We start from the raw sequence: 22,385 nt of genomic DNA, 5'->3' as shown, positions 1-22,385 counted from the left end.
TGGACAGATCATTTAAAATTTCTGGGTCTCCATTTCCACATGGGTGTCCAATTGGGATAATAAAACCTGTCTTCCTCCCAGGTTTGTTGAGATGGTCCAAAGAGATAAAATACCAGAGATTGCTTTGACTGCCATCAAGCACTATACAAAAGCATGGTGCAGTGAAGCCTCTCCATTTTTGGAAAATGTTGAGATTTGGATGAACTCAGTAAGTCATCCTTGGCTTCTTCATCCAAGTTCTGACTTAAATGTGTAGAAGATTGGTTTAAAAAAGTTCTTTTTTAAATGATCAAGATGCCATTGGAAAATGGCATTCCTCTTTGTAGGTGAGTGGTCTGATTCCCAAACTCGCGATTCTATGGATTGGCCCACCTAGGTGAGCGCAGGCAGCCCTGGAAAACCATGGCCCATGTCTGTGGGCTCAGATGCTGTAACAGTTTCAGCTTTGATGAGAAGACTGGACTGGCAGCTCCCTGTGATCATCCAGCTTTCAAGAGGATAAGGGGTGAGGGTAGGGTAGAATGATGCATGCTCACTTCCTGTTCCTGAACACACCAGTGAGAATTCACTCCCTGTCCCTAGAGCAGTGTGAGTGAGTGTCCCAGTGGAGACCAGGAACTATATCTGATGAAAGACCCTCTACAGAGAAACTAGACATCAGGGGAGAGGAGATTCCTCCTATATATAGCACCATTTAGAAGTAATTGATTGCCCAAGAATAGATGCTATGGGCTCTGAATTCAGTGCAGCCGATTTAAATCACTTCCAGATGCTTCTTGTCTATAGACCATGACAGGTATATTGAGACATGACTGTAGGAACATCTGGGAAAAGGCTTGCAAAGAAGACCTATATGAAAAATGCCTGGATGGGAGATGCACTTTCTGTGCTGGAGACTCTTAATGATATGAACTCTTTATTCATTTTCATAAAATTCAGTGATTGATGATCCAAAGCAAATGGTATTCTGAATCCCATTTGCTGCCCACTTGAGTCGGATTTCCTTTTTCCACATGTTATTTTTATAGTTAGTATATAGTAATGAAGTCTTTTCTTTAAAGATGAGTATCCAGAAGTTAATGACTCATGATTTCAGGAGAAAAGAAGCCTTGATTAACAGAAAATTACTGCCTGTGTATATACTTTGCCTATCATGGTTAATCACTTGTTAAGATGAACTGTTAGAGTCAAAAGCATTAGAGTTTAATAACAAATGACAATATATTTGCTTTCCATGTGCCTTATGAGACCTTTAGTGGCTTATATCTATTTTCTCTATCACACTCAAACACACACATACATACAACCAATATCTAACAATCTTTAGAAGTAGGAATCAAATATTTATTGAACCCTAGGTGATGAACTTGCTAACCATAATTTCAAGATTAGTGTGTATATTTGTGTGGTTGAAAAATTATACATACATGCATGTATACAATTTGTAAAATGTTGTTATTTGAGAGTCCTTCTCTTATCACCTTTTAGAATAATTTTATATATACTTTAGTCCTGAAAGCCCATGTGTTCTTGGCACATTTACTAGTAGTGCAATTTTCAGTAGTCACTCGCCCTCTTAGTTTTTCTTTCTTTGTGTGTAGAGTTAACTATGTCATAAAGGATACCTTTGGCTGCATGTAAAAGAGAAATCACTTCATAGAAAAACAATGAGGAAATGTATTATCACATGAGGCAAGAACAAAAGCTATGGCAGCTCCAAACACAGTATAATCAGGGCTCTGGCTCCTCCCAGGCGACTCTCTTGGTTTGGTATGCTGTCTCTGGTGCCCTTGTCCTCAGACTAGCTTCCCTCTTCATTGCAAGAAGACTACAGCAGTTCTAAGCATCAACTCCAGATCTAACAGGATCCAAAAGAGGGAGACCTTCTCTCATTCTATGTGGCTTTTATTAAAAACAAAAATTATTCTCACAAACAGCCCCCCTTCCCCACAACCAGCAGGCTTTCTCTCGTGTCATTGGCCATAACGGTGTCCCATACCTGTACCTAGTGGGGTCTCCTTAATTAGCTTGGAACAAAAGACCTACCTCCTGGGAGAGCCCCTCCAGAAGTAATGGCCAAGAGAAAAAGGGTGGAACTGTAACATTAGGGTTAATTAGGGTGGGGAAAAGATTGAACCAACCAATAAAATAAACCCAGTGGATTGTTGTGAAGACTATGTGGCATAACGTACGGCGTAATGTGTGAACACATACAAAACTCTTCAAACACTGCTTGGGAAATGGGAAGTGCTTTACCTGTGTGTGCCTATTGTAATGAGTTTACATGTTGGATACTGAGTGGCTCACCGATGAAAAATAACATTATGAGTGGTGGTGTTTTATTAGAGATAAAAGAGGTGGGCGTTAAAGGTAAACAAGAGGAAATCTAGTTGATACTTGGAGGCGAAGAGGAGGCCGGGTGAGCAGCTGGCCCATATTTGGTCATCCTCTTTCCATCAGGAGGAGTTAGCACAGCCTTCTAAATAAAGGAAAAATGCTATTGCCCAAAGTGTTAATGAGTTCCAGTCCTACTAGTCTCTTTCCCACAGCTATTTTCTTTCACTGGTTGAAAATGGTATTTAACAGCAGAAGTCTTTAAGACAGACAGAGGCTTTTTAGCCAAATAAAAACTTCAGACTTTATTGCTTTTCATGGAGGGTGAGGGGAGAACGGAGGTAAAAAATCGTGTGTTAGATGTCTATACGTGTAAATTTAAATACCTTTTTATGAGATGTACACACACACACTGAAAGGAGCCATGTAAAAACTATAGCTGTCTTAGCCAAGAAAAAGGAAAAGAAAAAAAAAATTGGCTCTTGAAACTTTTTAGCTGTAACTAAAAATAATCTTTCTGGTCCACATTTGATGCATTCGTTGAGAAATCGCCTCTGTATTCTGAATTTTAGAGTTCATTTTCATGCTGTGTGACTTAAAGAGGGTCCCTGTTGTATCTGCTGGCATTTGATGCCATTTGGGTCTTAGGTTTTTGTTGTGGCTACTTGATATGGCGTTTTAAGTGTGACAGGTGACAACTGTAAAACTATTTCTTTAGAAGACCGGAAGCAGCAGTTCTAAACGTAAAAACCCATTTCACACCAATGCATTGAGTGAGTTTTATTCTCACAGCCTTGAAGAGATGTTTGAGTGTTTTTCTATTATGTGTTTTTCTTTTTTTTTTTTTAAAGATTTTATTTATTTACTTGACAGAGAGAGATCACAAGTAGGCAGAGAGGCAGACAGAGAGAGAGGAGGAAGCAGGCTCCCTGCCGAGCAGAGAGCCCAATGTGGGACTCGATCCCAGGACCCTGAGATCATGACCTGAGCCGAAGACAGCGGCTTAACCCACTGAGCCACCCAGGCACCCTATTATGTGTTTTTCTTAAATGCAAAGCAAATGACTTTAAAGGAAAGTAGAATGTATCATGTCAAATCCTTCTACTTCAGGAAGGCCAAAGAAGCCAGGGAGAAATCTTGGAGGTCTTACTCTGGTGTGAAAACTGCGGTTTCTATTTTCATGCTTTTTTTACTTTGAATCTTATCGGAAAGTAATGCCCCATTATTTATAATCAATGGTAGGAAATCTGATGTTTGCCACTATATCTGGTTTGGCACTTAGCATCTACGAATCCAAATAATCATCCTTTATCAGAGGCTCACGTTTCTTCCTACTTATACCCTTCAAAAGGGATCAGGGATGTTTCTCTGTTTCTGGAATAGTCTCTTTGAAATTGAGACGGCAGCCAGCTATTTGGAAGCTTTGTTAGAGGGTAGTTAGAGCAAACCTCCAACACCAGGAGAGGGTTGAAATGGGAACTGTACTGATTTCAAGCTGCGTACTTGGGGGTGGGAGAGGCTTTGTGTGTCTACTGTTCTATGAGCATAAAATCCATTAACTTCCTGATGCAAAGCCCTCCTTTGGAAATCAATCTAATGGACTTCGCCAGCTGTACTAAGTTGCTGTAGGCTTAAGAGCAAACATGGATGGGAGCTAGGATACATGTATGCCATGGTCCCAGAGTCTTTGGGAAGAAGCAACAGGAAAAACACCTGAAATTATGTATGCCAACATCTTTGCAAAGGCTCATAGTGACCTTTTGTATTAATAGTTTTGCTACAAAGACTGTAGCTAGGATAATTTGACATGACACATTCTACTGTCAGGTGGACACCTGTAGCTAGAATGATTTAAGACAGATAAAAGATTTTCCCCTTCCCCTACATGCTATTTGGGTTTATTCTTATTTTATTTTATATTTTATTTTTTGGCTTTAAAGGAAATACTAGTCTTAAGAAACGAGTTGACCCCTCTGCTCTATTCTGTCCTGATATGTTCTTGGGAACGGCACATAGTGTGGGTAACGGTCACTTGTAGGGCTCTAGTGATGCTACGTTTTCACAACAGCCCTGTGATGTGTATACTGTTGTTAGCCTCATACTGTAGATGTAAAAACAGAGGCATGATAGGGCTAAGCCACTTGTTGAAGCCACTGAGCTAGTGGGGGCAGAATCTTGCCTGGGGATTGGGTCTGTGGGATTCTAAGCCCATGCTCATTCACAGCATGACATAGAGCTATTTCCTGGTGGCAGTGCTCTCTGCCAACATCTTAAAGAATATCCATGTTGTTAAGTGGACGGTGTATTTCTAGGCTCCACCCCTGCTGTTATGCACTTCTGTTCCCCCTCCTACCTACTTTTCTCCTACTGAGATACTATAGTCTAAGAATACCGACTCAAATCGTGAAGGATAAGAAAATCTAATTGTTAGCAAAACTCCCTTGTATTTGTACAGAACACTGTTTATCCTATAGAATGCTTTTCCTTTTACTGTCCTGCTTGGTTGGGTCAGTAGGGCTCATTCTGGGAGTCATGGCAGATATCCCAACCTTGTGATATGGTGGTTGGAGTTTGGGCAGCAGTGGTACTTGGGATCAGTATTGACTTTTCCAGACCCTAGGGCAGGGTTGTGCAAACTTGACCCCTTCTGGGGCTTCCTAGCCACTTCCCACAATTTTTTGCCTCTCCCACCCCCACTGCTGTGTTCCCCTTCCCCACCTTCTATTTTGATTCTGTATATTTTGTCATTTTGGTGGAAAGCTCTTGAGCCTTGTACAAAAGCTCTGGACACATACTGAGTGTTGCAGACTTCCATTTGTTCCACATAGGTCAGGGTTGGAATGACCTATAAATCTCTTGTGCCTGGCAGCTGCCTGCCCTGAGTCAATAAACAGATAAGCCTTGAACCAAGGGATGGGGGGATTTCCATGTTCTGAGGCACCAGGACTCAGATGTGTGGTTTGGCTCCTCGTGATCTATCTTGCCCAACCTTCCTCCATTCTGGCTTTTCTCCCGACCTCTTCCCAAACACACAGAAACAGGAAGAAACAATACAACAATGCCAAAGTCTGTAGAGCTAAAGGATAAAAACACAACAGTTATTCAGAAGCCTTATGTCTGTTCTTTTTATTGCTTTCGCTCCAAGGACAGTACGGTTATGCTGAGAAAACTTTTTTAAGAAAGCAAAGGAAATTCTACTTTTCCTTGAGTCTCACATGAATGTGTTCTGGGCACCATGTGACATCATGGTAAGCATTGGGCTGGAAGAGGCCCCAGCCCTGACTTTTGCCCTGACTAGCCTTGAGAATAAGGCCATAGCACTTACCTTCTCGGGCTCTGGTATTTGTATGTTTGTTTTTTGTTTTTTTTTTTTAAACAAGGGGTTTGCACTAGATGATTTTTGAGGTGTCTTTCAGCTCTGACATTCTGTTGTTTGAGTGGAGGCGATACTGTGTCCATAAAGATGACTTCCCATGGGCTGATCTTTGGCTCAACCTCACCCTAGTATATATAGAACACTTGGGTAATTAGTATTTGCTGAGGAATAATAAAGCATAGTCCTATTCTTCGTAGCTTATAAAATATATGAGGATGAATGGAATGGGAGTGGTGGCCTGCTCTAGTTGATGATAAATTAGGGCAGTTGTAGTATCATTAGAACCTAGGATTGAATTCTTTATTCCCCACTTGTAGACAGCTTCTGCTTCTGTCTGCCTTGTTTTGGGTAATGGCACCCTGCCTTTCCTTGGTTGTCCCTTTTCACTGGGTTGATCACATCTCTGATCTAGGTCTGGCCAATTTAGAGCCCATATTCCCTGGCCATGTTCAATCATTAAGAAATGGGCAGAAACCTAAGCCATTTCTTCAGAAACCCAAGCCATGAGATTTGCTGGAACTGCAGGGACAGAGGGTCTCTGTTCCCACTGGGGTTGCCAGGCAAGAGGAATGAACCCCTGATGCTGTTGGTGGTCACCTTTACCTTGAAATGGGATGGACTTACTGAGAGTGAGGTTGACACTGGGGGAAAGAGGAGAGGAGAAGAGGGGGCTTTTGAAGGTATCATCAGCTCTTGAGCCCAGCTCACTTGAGTCCAGCTATGTGAGAATGTAAAGTGGGGCCTGGACTTGTCAGTTATATTGGCCAATATATTCTGTTTTCCCATGTTCAAATTTTGGATTGTCTGTCACCTACAGTTGAGTCTTATTCAGTATAACTCTTCAGGCACTATTGTCTTTCTGTCATGTCCTCTGGGTAGCTTTTTACCAAGTGGGTTCAATCAAGATCTATTGACTTCAAGACTATACCACAGTAGCTTAAACAGGCAGGGTACTTATCAGTCTTCTACAACAAGGAGCCCCAGGCTGCATGGGTCCAGGATTGGTATTTAGGGTCATCAGATGCTTAGGTTGTCTTCTGCCTCTCTGGCTTGGCCCTTAAGGTTGTCCCCCTCATGGTGCAAAGTTGCAACTCTAGAAATTGCCTCCTCACATGGCTGCTTTATTTTAAATGGAAATTTCTTCCCAAATTCCTTCACTGTTTTGAGTTGTTGTTTTATTGGGTTTGTTTACTTTTTTGGTTCCATTTTTGTTAAGATCAGAGGGAAGAAATTCTCACAGCCCTTTAGCAGACTTACCTTTATATTTCTGTTAAAGAAAAGCAAACCCCAACACTAGTTAAGGATGGTAAAGGCGGATTTCATTCATTGCCTTTGCAATAGGGGAAAGAGATGCAAGTGCACATCTGATCTGTGTAGAGGTGAACTGGGTATTTTAAAGGGAGAATGAGGGGGATGAAGTGAGGATTGAACAGAGACCGACAAGTAGAAAGTCCAAAAAAAACGGATACCAAGGGCCTTGGTCAGTGTGATAGGACATCTGGACTTGCTAATGCGTGCTTATCGAAGTTAACCACCTACTGTCCCATAGAGACTAGGTTACGGGGTCCTATCCTTCCTGATAATAATGTTTTAAAGGAATAAGTCTTTCAGGTTGTTGAGAAAGATATGCCAGGGTTGTAGGAGATACATACGTATCTCAAATGGACAGTGGAAAGAATCACAATTCTAAGTTTTTAAATACATTATAAAAAGCAAGATCAGAGGCCTTTGAGGTTGTTGGATGGAAAAAATGGGAAATTCTTCTGAGATCCTTGAGTTTTTGTGTGTGTGTGTGTGTGTGTTTTTTTTTCCCCCAGACAGAAACTCAAGGGAGACGGTTCAAGCAAGGGACATGATGGAAGGCAGCTAGAAGCCATGTTAGAGTTTGCTTGAGTTTTCTGGTGTGGTAGAGTGGACCAAGTCCTTTGTGCCTGAAGTTGCTGTTTTTTGAGCATAAGATGGAGGCCTGGTTGGGCAGGGCTCCAAGGTGCATGACCAAAAGCTTGCTCAAGGAGAGGTCTTTGCCACTTCCTTGGCTAGAATTAAATTACCAGTCCATAATAGATGAAGCCCTAAGAAGCTCCAGGCTTATATTGTGGCAAAAGGGAGGTGATTTCTGTTATTAGCATAGAGTCTAAACTTAGACTGCTCGGGATTCTCTCCTGGAGCTGGAAAAGACTGTTTTTCTGAGCTGGTGAACAAAATCTGAGTTCCATGGGCTGGAAGAAGGGGATGAGTGTCAGCTTTGGGTCTCCCAGTGGGTCTCTATGCCAGTTCCCCAGCTGTGATGGGCAGAAGGCCTATTACTGTCCCTTAACCACATTCCTGTTCCACAAAAATTCTAGAGGGAGGAAGAATGGTCTAAAGAGCCTAATTTGTTTTGCTTCCTCAGGGACAGCCCAATATATCTTGAAAGGCATAGAATGATGGGGTAAGAATGTTTTCTTCTTTTTGACACAGGGATGGTGGTTTGGCAGAACAGCAAGGTAGTAGCCACAAGTCACTGAAAGAAGGATGAAGCTACTGAATCTGGGTCTTAGTCGCAAAACAAATGATCCACAGGCCTCACTTTGAACTGACCCCCTCTTCACTCCCAGCACCCTGCCCTGTAATAACTCTGGATAGGCATGAGAAGTAGAATCCTTATTGGAGAACAAGTAGGAAGATTTTCTTAAGCAAAAGACTACAGGTTGCCTAAAAAATATGTCCTTGAAAAGTTAGATTTTGAATTAGGAGAATTTAGTATTTAAAGGGATCTCATAGTGACTCTTTATGGAAATAGAAGTAAACAATTTTGGTGAATCATAACTCTGTTTGGTATATCAAAAAGTCTAAAGGCCAGACACATCTGAACAATAATAGAATTATTCCAAACATTTTAAAAAATCAGTGACAATTCATCCCCCCAAATTTGAAAAACAGTCTGCTGTCGTGGGTGGTGTGTAGTGATCGCGCGAAGTACTGGGCTGGTGAGTGACAACTGGTGATGTCTAGGTGGGCTAGTCAACAGGCTAAAAATGGAGAGGCAGATGGTAATGGATGTTGGCAGGGCTCTCATGGCAGTCTCACAGGTGACAAATGCATCGTGACTGTATAGGTCCCTTAAGTTTTTCCAAATAACAGTCATTTTGGAGTGTTAGATTATAACTGGGCAAATATATTTTATATATCCTATCCAATAATCTATATCATTGAAGGACACATAAGACCATTCAAAATAAATGTTTGGATTGCATGAAGTCTTTCATGAATATCATGTTTGTTTGGATTTAAAATATCCAAGTTCTGGAAATGCCGATAATTTAGAATAGATCAGATAATGGGCATTTTGGGTAAACTACTACAGTATTTGTTTCCTGACTGAGGGTTTTCAGATATTATTATGTATCAGGACTTCACACTAGACCAGAGATTGGCAAACTTCAGTCCACAGGCCATACGTGGTGCACTGGTTACATCCAGTCCACTGCCTATTTCTGTATGACGCCCAGCTAAGTATGGTTTTCACAATTTTTAATGTAAAAAAATATTTTATGATACATGGGAACTGAATGAAATTCAAAATTCAGTGTGTTTAAATAAAATTTTATTGGTTCACAGCTTTGGTCAATTGTTTCCATACATCTTGTATATGGCTGCTTCTATGTTACAATGGCCAAAGTAAATAATGGTCACAGGCCACATGGCCTTCAAAGCTGAAAACACTAACTTGCCCTTTACAGAAAAAGTGTGCCTATTTCTTCACTAGAGTCTTTTAATGACTTCTGTTGTTCTCTTCTTCCCACATAGGAGAAGGAAGCTCCTTTCTCTTGGGGCCAACCTGTCTGAGCATTCCCTTGGGCTGAGTGCCCATGAGCTCCTGGGGCTCCTCCCAAATTACAACCACACAGGGTTAAAACCTGAGTGAGCCCTCCTTTTAGCTCACTGTTCCTCAGCAAATGAAGAGAGAGACTCGGGGGAAGAATTTTCCCTGTCCACATTTAAATAGTTGATGCCCAAATAGCAGATGAATAACATCTCCATGGTATTCCTGTGAAAACATGAATAATCATTTACTTCCTATTTTCCTTTTGCCTCCGGGCATATGAGTATTTTATTTGCATGTGTATATTTTAATCATTTAATTTCCTCAGTATTCCCCCACATGTATAACTTACAGGGATATGCTGAGGAAGGCTACTTAAGAGTGGGCAGAGAGGGCTCCAAGAGGACTGACTGGATCATTCATCTATTCAAGCCTCTTGCAAAAGCTTATTGAAGAAGAGCCAATGTGACCCTCAGGAAACTCAAAATCCCATAGGGGAATAAAACCATAACCAAATAAAGTGCAACAGGATATACGAAATAAAATGGATATGAGCACAGTGCAGAGATAGCATGGACGAGAACTTGGTTTATTCTGTCGAGGCTGGAGTTAAAGGGCATGTGGTCAGGAAAGGCTTTGAAGAGTCATACCTGGCCTGGGACTGCAGGATAGAATGGACTGCAGGATAGAAAGGGCAACAGTTTCAGGCAAAGGAGACCGAATGTGCAATGGCACTAAGTCTTAGAAAGACGCCATGTGTTTGGAGAATTCAAAATAGTTCGTTATTGCTAAAGAAGAAGTTTTAAGATGGAACAAGAGGGAGGATAAAGGTGCCGCTAGAAAGGTAGATGGGAACTAGGAAGGTAGGAAGAGGTGTCATGGGCCACTTTAGTGTTGAGTCTAAAAGATGCCAACCAAACATTTTAAGCTAGAGGCAGATAATCCTCATTCTGTTCCTAACTAGTTTTCTAAATCTAGCTGAGTGTATTTGTTACACCGCTGTGAAACATGATGTCTTTGTAGGTTTAGGTAAATGTTTGTATCAGTAAGTAATTATTTTGGGGTTTGGGGATTGTCCTGATTTCTTTATTCATTATTCATTCAAGTGACAATTACTGAGGTCAGCTTTGTGCCAGGGACTATGGTAGGAACAAGGGATAGAGCAGTGATCTGAACAAACTTTTCCCTTGTGGAGCTTATGTTTCAGCTGGTGCCCATGGGCTGTCTGTGGTCCTTCATTGTTTGACCACCTAGAAGGTTTGGGGAGAACCACACGAACCTGTTGTTTGGTTTTATCTGTGTTGGCTCAACCATTTTGGTTCTCTTCTCTGTGTCGCCACAGGAAGTCATTTTCTGTTTTGTACTTTTATCCCTTTTCGGTCAAAAGGGTATCCTCATGACTGTTTTGGTGCAAAAACCAGAAGGATGGTATCTGTCATTCTACAGGTCAGGGCTGAATGCCGTGGCAGGTGAACACACATGAAACATAAAAGGAAAAGTTCCCAGGAGAACATGGGCTGATCCATTATTTGCTCAGTCTGTGGCTTCCGAACATTTTCTGGCTGTGGCTTGAAGAACAACATTTTAGATCCAAGAAAGAAGTTTCACAAAATCATGCAAGTGATGCCCTGAGACTTCCTGTCTGATCCTGCTTTACTTACAAATGTTGGCAGGGACCTGCCAAATTGATTTCACAACCCATCGCGACTGGGTCACTGCCTCCAAGCTAAGAAACACTGCATGAAATTGAACGTTCGTTGTTGGCTGACATGGGGTTTTAAGCTTTATTTCTCTCGGTTCTCACTAAGTAGCTGTTGACGAATTGTTTCAGCTTCTACTTGGCCTTTTAGAACCCAAGCAACTGTATACAAACTGAGCTATAGATCATTGAGTCTTTGTGTTACCAGAGGAAACCCAGCCCCTCCTTGCCCTGTTGCAGACTCTGCCCCTAGTGGGGTAAGCCAGGCTGCTCTATGGTAATGACTTTGGGCATTAAACAGACTCAGATGTGGTGGGAAAGTAGTGGCCTCGCCACACTCTGTTCCTTAGAGAGGGCCTCACTGTTAGGTCTGAGTAAATAAATTATCCTGACAGAACACTTTTCCCCAGAGAAGACTGCAGGTCTGAGCTTGTGTGTTTGGCTCTGGTTGGAGTACATGGACTCTTTTAAGGGTTTCTGATATGGGTGAGGAGGAGGGAAATTTAGAAATGTTTGTCTCCTCTATTCTAAAGGTGTTCAGAAGATTTACCCAGAAAATCTAGGATAAGAGGGGGAAAATGATAAATATGCATTTTTCTGGGGATCACCAACCCTGACATATCCAAGGATTTCATGTGGTTTTAATAGAGAATACTTCACCTCGTTCTGCTGTTTGCTCCTGGACTAATCTCAGTGGCAATTGCTAGAATCTGATAGGATGATGGATGGATTCCTTCCTTTGGGCTCTTGCTTAGCATTTCTGCAGTGTCCTTTATTTTCAATTAAAACAATCCCTTAGGCAGACCAGCTTGGTGACTCCTTGGATTGATTTTCTCTCTCCGATATACACACTTGCAGGCTTCTGGGGGATGCTTTGAATAGACTTTTCTGTTAGCTTGAACTTCTCAGGTCTGAATTCCTATTGATCATATTTAGTTGGTTTTGATAAGTATTTGTCGAGCTTTAGCTTGTCAGAGGGAGCCCTTGGATTGGTCAGTGCACAGATGAGAGCTTCTGGAAGGATGGATGAGAAAAGGACCTGCTTTCAGGAGGTGATGGGGCTGGATCTTTCTTGAAGAAAATAGATGCAGGAAGGGGAAGTCAAAAGGTTCTAAGGAGGAGAGAGCCAAGGGACATAGGAAGTGCTGGTGCGTTAGGAGAGAAGTCAGATGAGCACACGAAACATGTTCAGACCTACAGTGCGATCCCCAGTGCATTCTTGCCATCTTTTTGATGCATAAGTCTCTGGGCCTACACAATTACTAAACATCATAACCTCAACCTGGTGTGAGTGTTTCCTTTCTCGACAGTCTCTGCACTGATTGTGATCTGCTTTCAGAGCCGTCCATGGTTATACTTGTCTGGTCAGAAAACCTAGGCATAGCGGTATTCATTGAATAGTCTTTTGTCTAAGAATTTACCCTGACCTCAAAGAGCCAGGCCAGGCTATTACTTCCGTTGACTTAGAATAGTGAGCCTGTTGTAACTTCTCTCACAGCAAGCGAGCCAGTCATGTCACATTGGGTCAATTGGCCTGTATTTTATAGGAGTAGGTTCAACTCAAGGACCAGAAAACTCAGGAGGCTGAGAGAGAAGTTTGTTCCTCTCTCATGCAACAGTCATTAGACAGTCCCGTACTGGAACAGTACTCCATGGGGTCAAGGCCTTCCATCTAGTTGCTGCACTATGCATAGCCTCTACTATGGAGTTTACCTCATGGTCCAAGGTGTCCACTCCAGCTCCAGCCATCATGTCTGCTTTCCAGCCAAAGGGAAAGAGAAAAGGGTACACACATGCTTTTTCTCTTTATGAAGCACTTCCCAGTAGTTGTGTACAGTCCTCCCACTAACATCCCATGCTAGAACTTATATACATGGCCACATTTGGCTCAAGGCTGGTGGAGATATGTGGGCTTTATTCTGGGCAGCTGTATGTCCAATTATGCGGTGACTTCCAGACTTTCCCAAGGCCATTCCCTGTTGTTGATCATTTCTTTCTTCAGAAGTAGGAGTAACACCACAAGTCAGGCTACAGGCTTTCAAGTCAGGAGACAAAGGAGAGGGTCAATTATCTACCTTCTGTGTACACTTGACTTATGTCATTAGCTTAATCCTCACCACCAATGTAGGGAGGAAATGTGCTTATATGGTCAGATAAGGATCTGAGAGATTAAGTGAGTGGTTGTCAGGCAACTAGTTAGTGGCTAGGTAGGATTTAAACTCGGATGTGTCTGACTGCACACCCTGCTACACTTTCCCCCTAGGGCTGTGCAACTCAGGATACTTCTGCAGACTTGAAGCCCTCGAGGGTCATGTGGTGGGAAGGTCCTGCAGAACCTGTCATTGCAGTCTCCTGTGTGCCAGCCATATACCTGAAAGGCAGCCGCTCTGTCCATGTCACGTGTCCTGGTGGTATAGTCTCACTCCCGGGAGAAACAGGGAACAGGGCTGTGGCTTAGGGAAAAAACTATTTCAATGACTCTTTTCCCAGATGCCTTACTTTTCTTTTTTGCGTTGTTGCTTCTGTAACTGAAATAGTCTGGTTATTTTGAGCTGTTTTCTTTTCTGTGTAAAACATCTGCTAGCAGGGTCCTGTGCTTTTCAGAAAAATCTGCGTATTTCCAGACATTTCAGTCTGGTGTATTCATGCGGAAGAAAAATTAGAAATGGTGAGGGTCCTAAGACAGGCCTTTAATCCATCCTGGACAGGTCTATGCTACTCTTAAAGGCCTCCAACCTCCTTTGGTGAGTTGTGCTGGTACCAAACAATTTTAATGTTCCGGAAATTCTTAGGATTAGCCAATTAGTTAATATTTTTATTAAGTCATTCTCTGTAAGAAGAACTGTTTTTTGTAAGTCTTAATGCGATTGACCAGCCTTGAGTTTGTCACTCTTTTCATCATTATGATTTGGTCAGAATTGCTGTGAAGTCATGCAATACTTTTTTTTTTATATGGCTTCCATGTGTGAGATGGACCTTCACAATTTATTCTAATTTATTAATTTATTCTTAGAGGCCAGCTGATGTCAGGACAGAATTAATCCACTCTTGCCATTTATTACCTACTAATAATCTTAGTTATAAAATATGAAGCTTCCTTCTCACAGAGCTTAAAAGCTACAGGTCTCAAGAGAAACAAAACAAAAATAAACTATTGGGACTACACCAAAACGTTTCTGCAAAGCAAAGGGAACAATCAACAAAACTAAAAAACAGTCCACTGAATGGAAGAATATATTTACAGATGACATATCCAATAAGGGTTAGTATCAAAAATAGATCTTATAAAACTCAACACCTAAAAAGCAAATAATCCTATTAAAAATGGGATGACATGACATCCTGTGAGCAGACATTTCTCCAAAGAAGACATAGATGACCAACAGACAAATGGAAAGATGCTCAGTATCACTCATCATCAGGGAAATGCAAATCAAAACTACAATGAGATATCACCTCACACCTGTCAGAATGGCTAAAATCAACTACACAAGAAACCGGTGTTGGCAAGCCTCTAGAGAGAGGGGAACCCTCTTGCTCTGTTGGTGGGAATGCAAACTGGTGCAGCCACTGTGTAAAATAATATGGAGGTTCCTGAAAAAGCTAAAATGGAACTACCCTACAGTTTAGTAATTTAGTAAATTTATTTTACTAAAATGCTAATCCAAAGGGATAAATACATCCCCACTTTTATTGTGGCATTATTTATGATAATGAAATTATGGAAGTAGCCTGAGTGTTTGATAGATGAATGGATAAAGAATATTATTCAGCTATGGAAAAAGAATGAAATCTTGCCATTTGCAATGACATGGATGGAATATATAATGCCAAGTGAAATAAGTGAGTCAGAGAAAGACAAATACCATATGATTTCACTCATATGTGGAATTTAAGAAACAAAAGAGCAAAGGAAAAAGAGATGAACCAAAAGTAGACTCTTAATTTTAGAGAACAAACTGATTATCAGATGAGAGGTGGGTGGGGGGAAGGGATGAAGGTGCAGAGGATTCAGAGTGCTCTTATGATGAGCACTGAGTAATGTACACAATTGTTGAATCACTATATTGTACATCTGAAACTAACATAGCATTGTAGGTTAGCCATACTGTAGGTTAAGCATAAAAAGACTAAAAGAAAAAGCTACAGATCCAATGGGTTAGACAGAGGTTGAGCACTGGAGTAGAAACTGACCTTACTCAAAAAGAGGCTATTTTTTCTACTAGAATGGGAAGATTAGAGGATGGAGATACATTTAGAGAATGGGGAAGAAAGTTGAGGGGCATTTACTTCTGTATGTGTTTGTGTATGTGTCAGCCTTTATTTCTCTGTAAAGTGGGAAGCAAAGTTATCTGCCAAGACATCAGTGTTGTCAGGACCAGGAAAGAGAGTTGGCTAGACACACAAAGGAATGACAGGCAGAGCTGAAGTTGTGTTGAATGCAGTCAACAGGAGTAAGAAGAGAGAAGATAGGTGTTTTTTTGTTAGATCTAGGGCTGGTGTATTGTCAAGGGTGTCCAATAGAAAGGACCAAGGAGAGCTAAAGATATGGATAGGAATGTAGTTGGAAGCCAAAGATCATTGATTCAGTCATCCATATTTGTCTAATATTCATTAGACAAATATTTCTTAAGCAACCATTTGAGACAGTATGGCTGGCTAGGGAAGGAGGTAAAGATAGGAGTAAAAGGATACTATTGAAGAAATGGAGGACTGGGAGATTAGAAGCCTCGCAAGGTTTGAGGATCAACCGAGGAAGTGAGGGCATGAGAAATCTGAAAGTACAAAAATGGAAGCCAGTGTTTCAGTAGTTCTGTTTTTGTGCCAGGCACTATTATGGATGTTTTGCACACAAACTCATTTGAATCTTTTAGTAACTCTATGGGATAGAACTATTATTACTCACATTTTACAAGCATGGAAAGATCAAGTAATTTGTCCATCATTTCCCAGTTTACCATTTACCATTGTGGTAGAGCTGGGATTTGAACCCAAGGAGTCTGGCATCAAAACTCAGTATTTCCATACTGTACTGTCTCTCGAAGCTTGTGGTCAGAATGGGATTAAGGATGTTACAGGTGGAAGATTCCAGGTGATGTTGCAGTAGGAGAAAGTGCCTAAGGCCAAGTGTGGACTTGTATAAGATTGCATGGGCCTCAGTGCAGGCCAAGGGCTCCCTACCAGCTTTCGTCCAAGGGTACCAAGTTAGGCCTTCCATATGAACTGGACCAATGAACACACTTTCCACAGGACCATCAGTTCTCCCTTAGCCACAGCAAGAAGCTGTGAAATGGGCTTATTCTGAGTTATACTCCATCCCTACACAACAGGATTTTTAATCCTGTGTTCTTAAGCTCCTTGATCTTGTAGCTCTTGACAGTCGCTAATGGACCCCTTTTCAGATGACTATTTTAAAATGCATCAAATGAGACACCCAGGATTACAGAGGCAACCAATTTAATGCACATAGGTTATCAGATTATGAAAAACAAATTTGCAATGTAGAAAGGCACATGCTTTGTTACTAACACACTAATTACTAAGATAAGAACCAGCAGCAGGTCTAGTAACAATTAAAATGTCAAAGAAATGATGAACATAAATAATAAGATATACATTGACATGAAAATTTCTGTGATTCCCCTCCCCCGAACCCTGAGAGAGAGCATGTGAGTATGAGCAGAGGAAGGGGTGAGTATGAAGGAGAGGAGGAGGAGGAGAGAGAGACTTTAAAGCAGGCTCTGTGGTGTGGATGGAGCCTGAGGTGGGGCTCATTCTCATGACCCTGAGATGATGACCTGAGCCAAAATCACGAGTCAAAGGTATAACTGACCGAGCCACCAGGGTGCCCCAAGATTCCTGTGATTTTTATTGCTGACAAAATGTCAGGAGTTGTTCATACTGCTGTGGTCTGTTCACTACATGCATAATACAGTGAAATGCTCTATTTCAGTTAGAGATTAGTGAAAAAACTATGTAATATTTCTCCCACCCAGATCCACATAGCCTCTGAATTCTACTCACAGACTCTTTGGGTGGTGAGAAGCCCAGATTAAGAACCCAGTGTAGAGGAAGCTCACCAGTAGGACCATATTCTTGAAATGCTGACATTTGAGGATTTCTGGCTTTTCCCATTCCACTGTATCAACCATACATTGTAAAGAACTAATTAGAAACTAATATAGCTGATAATGGTTGCATTTAATGGGTGGACCTCATTCATAAAATATTGCAAACACAATATCCTTATCAGAGCTTTAGAGTGATTTGTGTCACTCAGAGCCTGGGACAAACACAGGTCACTGGAGTTCACACTGAAGCCACATTCTTACAAGTCCCTCCTTTGCTCTATGCTCCAGATCTCTTCCTAGGATGGGGATTCTCAACCTTAGCACTAGTGACATTTAGGGATGGATAATTCTTTGTTGTGGGGCTGTCATGTGCATTGGGGATGTTTGGCAGTAACCCTGATCACTCCTGGCAAGTAGCATTATTCCCCAAGTCATGCCAACCAAAATTATCTCTGAATGTTGCCAAATGTCCCTTAGGGACTAAAATCCTTCCTGATTGAGAGCTGTTGTTCTAGGACACATTTTCAGCTGTTGACCCGATTGTCACAGCCCCTGTTTGCTATGGCAGTCACAGGAAGACAGCTCTGCATATTTTGGAATGACATCCATCCCCTTTGTCATGTTAACCTGTTACTAATAACACAGGGGAACATTGACAAATCATGTGTAGAGCCTGTTTCCCCCTGTTCCCAGTGTTCATCACTAGAAATTAGGTAACGCTTTTCCCTCCAAATAATAGATGATTATACTTTCCGCTGTTAAATGTTTGCAAACGGCTTTTTGTGGTGATAAATGTTTTTTGAGGGCATGTTGCAAGTAGATGAGCTATTGTCCCGGAGTAGGAGAGAAACAGAAATATTGGGCTATTTTGTAAAAAAAACTTGACAATCTCCCTTTCCTGGAAAGTTTTTTTAATAAAAAAAGATTAGAGACCTATTTGATGAGAATGATTTGGCTGAGGTTTGGCCTGGAGCAGGAAGGAGCTCCATGACATCTGGAATTCTGTTCTAACTGTTCAGTTACGGAACACTAAGAAAATCATCATTGTAACTTGCTCCCGAGTTAGCATCTCTTGTCTATACATATAAAAGCATATGCAAACAGTGATTTTTAACTTTTAAAATGTAACTGTTAATTGTCATTTCTCATTTTATGTTTGCAAACCACTTTCTACTGCTCTTTACCTTTCCATGTACTCATTACTAAAAGACATCTCGGGGGCCAGGTAAAAAACAGAACATTCTTTCTCATTCTAGCTTTTCTCCTATTGGGCCCTGCAGAGGATTACGTTACCCCTCCCACTTGGATTTCTTAGCCTGCTTTTGTATAGCATTATACAGTTTTCAGAGACCTTCCATACACTTTTCCATGTTGGATACTCCCCCAAATTCCATCAGACTGGCATCATTACTCCCATTTTAAATCTACAGAAACAGTCTCAAGAAGTAGAGTTTAGGCGTACCTGGGCGACTCAGTTGGTTAAGCAGCTGCCTTTGGCTCAGGTCATGATCTCAGGGTCCTGGGCTGGATCCTGGCCTTGGGTTCCCCACTGAGCAAGGAGTCTGCTTTTTCCTATCCCTTGCCCTTTTCTTCTGCCATTCCCCTCTACTCTCATGCTTGCTTTCTCTCTCTCTCTCTCTCCTTTCTCCCAAATAAATCTTTAAAAAAAAAAAAAAAAAAAGAGGTAGAGCTGACAAGCTCAGGACCGTGGTGTTGGATTGTCTAAATGAGGTCATTCTTGAGGTATATTGGTCTTATGCACCAGTGGAGAAGGGGTAAACCAGTAACTAGGGTGCCATGAAGGATGAGGCAATCCTGCTGGGGTCAGTGTCATGTGGCTGACAGTGGTGGAGAGAAGTTTTGGCAGAAAGGCTCAGAGTGGAATCTAACCAGCATCTGTGTACATGGGTGTCATCACAGGGAAACCACAGAGTTACTGAAGCAGGGCAGCTGTCTTGTTGGGTCCCCAATGTTGGGTCCCCCAATAATGGGTCCATGGTCAAAAGGAGCGAGACTGATGCAAAGTGAAGGTCAAGCAAAGCTTTATTTCACACCAAGCATCAAGAATCAGACCGACCGTCAAACAGACTGGTCGGGGCTGCCCCTTACAGAGAGGAGGACCCGTCCCGGCCTCACAGACCAACTTTTATAGAGCAAAGGCCATGTGATTGGGCCTGGCCACACACAGGTGGCCAATGAGATTGCAATGCACAAAGGAAGCTGCACAGTCATGCTAGGTCACACACCGGTGGCCAGTTGAATTACAATTCACCCCATAGTAGACATTTGCACTAGCTTATCACCTCAGTGAGATTTGGCGCCCAAAAGGCGGGGACCACAGTCCTTGGTAGCTAGGAGACAGTATGCGCCCCCACTGATTGAATGTCTCCACCTGACCTGACCCACCCTTGTATTTGGGCTGTTACCTGGGACTGGTTTCCCGGACTTGCTTTTAAATAAATTCCCCTGGGGTGTGCAGGGTCAATTTAAGTTTTACTGCATAAACAACAAAATGGCTGTTCAACCGAGGTGGGCTGCTCTGGCTAAATAGGCCCTTACAGTCTTACCCAGGCCCCCAAGCTCTGCTTTGTAAAAGGGCCTTGTCAGAGCTCCACGTGGCCTTGGCACATCAAAGTTTGTGACCTTAAGAAAACGCAGAGGCAAGTTAAGTAGTTTGTCTAAAATGGCATGGTGCAAAAATAAAACTTGGAGTTGGGCGGGGTCCTGTTTAGGCAACATTCCCCCTGTAGAACTTGAGAGTTCTCTTTTAGTTTGATGGTCCCAGTTGGCTGGATCCTCAGTGGGGATATCAGAGTTCTCTAGAGAAACTGAACCAAGAGGAATATGGGAAGACTTCTTAGAAGGGGTTGGCTCATATGATCTGTCTTCTGGAAGCTGAGGGCCCAGGAGAGCCAGTGGTGTAATTCCAGTCCAAACCCGAAAACCTGAGAACCAGGGGACCAGTGGAGTAAGCCTCAGTCTTGAGTGTAGGTGTCAGGGGACGGGAGAAGGTGGACATCTCTGCTCAAGCAGAAAACAAGCCTTTGCCCTTCCTCTGCCCTTTTGTTCTAGTCAGGCCCTCAAGGGATTGGATGATGCCCACCCACGTCTTTACTCAGTCCACCAATTCAAATGCTAATCTTTTCCAGAAACTCCCTGAAAGTCACACCCACAAATGTTTTACTAACTCTGGGCATCCTTCAGCTCAGCCAAATGGGCACATAAAGTTACCCATCATACTCCCCTCCAGTTGAGGTCAAGCAAGTGCCCATCAAGTTGTTGTTACCCACTCTGGGGCAGGTGCCAAAGAGGCTCCTTTAACAATGGTGCTTTGGTGATAGAGACCCTCTCTTGGGTGTTGGAGGAGTAGCAATGTCCTCAGTGCAACAGGACCTCCTTGCCATGTCAGAATCAGCTCTGCAGGGAGTGGTGATGCTTCACAGTTACTGCTCTGGGAATGGAATGGGGGTCAGAGAACAGATGATCTAGATACCTCGTACTCCATTCTAGTCGGGGCTCCTGTGTGCAGAATCCCCTCCTGTAGGGAGGCACGCTGGCCGACTGGAAGATCAGGTGATACAAATCCAAATTAAGACTTGACTATTGGTATAAATTACACATCCCAAAAAGGAGTTCCAGGGGGAGCTTACTGAGGTTATGCAACCTTCCTTATTTAAGAGACCACGTCCTGTTTGGTGACTGCTTGCAGTCCTGCCAGTGGGCAGGAGGAGGCATGATACATGGCTGTTGGTTCACTTCTTCAGTTCACTGATGCAGTCTACTGAGGCTCTCAAGCCTTACAGTTCCTGAAAAAAAACAGATACTCAGCAGGAAACAGCCAGGAAAAGGCAGTCATTTCAGGCTTTGTCTTTCTTCTCTTTTCTTGTTTTCTTTCGTGTATTTTTCTCTTCTGGGCCTGGGCCTTTTGAACGTTTCTTCCCAAGATTTTGGCTTTCTAAGCTCTCTAAGAGAGAATAAAGTTTGGGTTTGCTGTGGGCAAGTGTCAGAAATAGTTCCTGTGGTGCCGGCTAGCTAACACGGCATGCCTTGGGCCATGGTTTTCATAGGCACTTCTTCCAAGCTCTGAGTATGTCTGTATGAAGCTATGTTTGAAAAGCATGGAGATGCCATATCCTTGGCTGTGTTTGAACACGCTGAAGCCCTGGGTGTGCACACCTGCATTCCTTGATGGCTCCCATATGCCCCAGCAGGCCTTGAGGTTAGAAGAAACTTATTTAGGACTTGGCAGTGTTCATCTCCTTCAGACTTAGGGGGCTCTCTGAAGACCTTGCTTTATTATATTTTCTGGAATTTGCTTGTAGTTTGAGATGGATAGAGTCTAATGCATCTCATTAGTGCTTTTGAAATGCAGATGCAATTTCACTTGAGATTGAATTGAAAAAAATGTCTCTGCCCTTGATGATTAGAGTGGGGTCTAAGGGATTCCAGTGTGGTTCAAATTGAGTTAAATAGTTTTAGTGTATTCCTTGTGAAACAAGAAGCAATCTCTTTGGAGTGTTTTGGAACAAAGAGTATGTATTAAAGAATTCACTCATTAACTTTCATATTATTGCTCCTTATTTATGTGGTGGTCGTAATCATCTCTAGATGAGATTTTTTTTAAATCAGAAAGAGCTCTTTTTTGTACCTTTTGGTATAAACGAGCCAGTTTCTCTTAAATCAGTGGCATTAAAAAAAAAAGAAAGAGGATTATTATAGCATAAAAGAAGACTGAGGAACTCAAACAACCAAATGCAATATAGGGGCTTTATTTGGATCATAATTTGAACAAACCAAAAGAAAAAAAAAAAAGACATCTGTGAGGCATTTATTTGTACTGGGCATTAGCTAATAGTAAGGAGTTGTTATTCTATTACATTATAGGGGTTATGCTTTTTTTCTTTTCTTTTCTTTTCTTTTTTTTTTTTTAATTTAAAATAGACTCCATGCTAGGCCCAACACAGGGCCTCAACTCAGGACCTTGAAATTAAGACCTGAGCTGAGACCAAGAGTTGGAGGCTCAATCAACTAAGCCACCCAGGTACTTGTGGTGTTACACTTTTTAAAAAATGCCTTTATCGGCTAGGGAAGCCTACAAAA

General features: G+C 42.1%; 1 protein-coding gene across 1 annotated transcript in view; it reads left to right on the top strand.

Annotated features, from left to right (window-relative positions):
* Window positions 1–22,385, top strand: part of CCDC3 (coiled-coil domain containing 3) — a 123,915-nt gene that overhangs the window by 49,641 nt on the left and 51,889 nt on the right. The gene's annotated exons all lie outside the window — the stretch shown is intronic.

The sequence above is a fragment of the Mustela putorius genome, unplaced genomic scaffold (assembly GCF_011764305.1).
Source record: "Mustela putorius furo isolate JIRA1106 unplaced genomic scaffold, ASM1176430v1.1 tig00003913_pilon_pilon_pilon, whole genome shotgun sequence".
In the NCBI taxonomy this organism is placed as follows: domain Eukaryota; kingdom Metazoa; phylum Chordata; class Mammalia; order Carnivora; family Mustelidae; genus Mustela; species Mustela putorius.
Note: the sequence above shows the minus strand (reverse complement) of the source record. Positions and strands in the feature narration are given on the sequence as shown.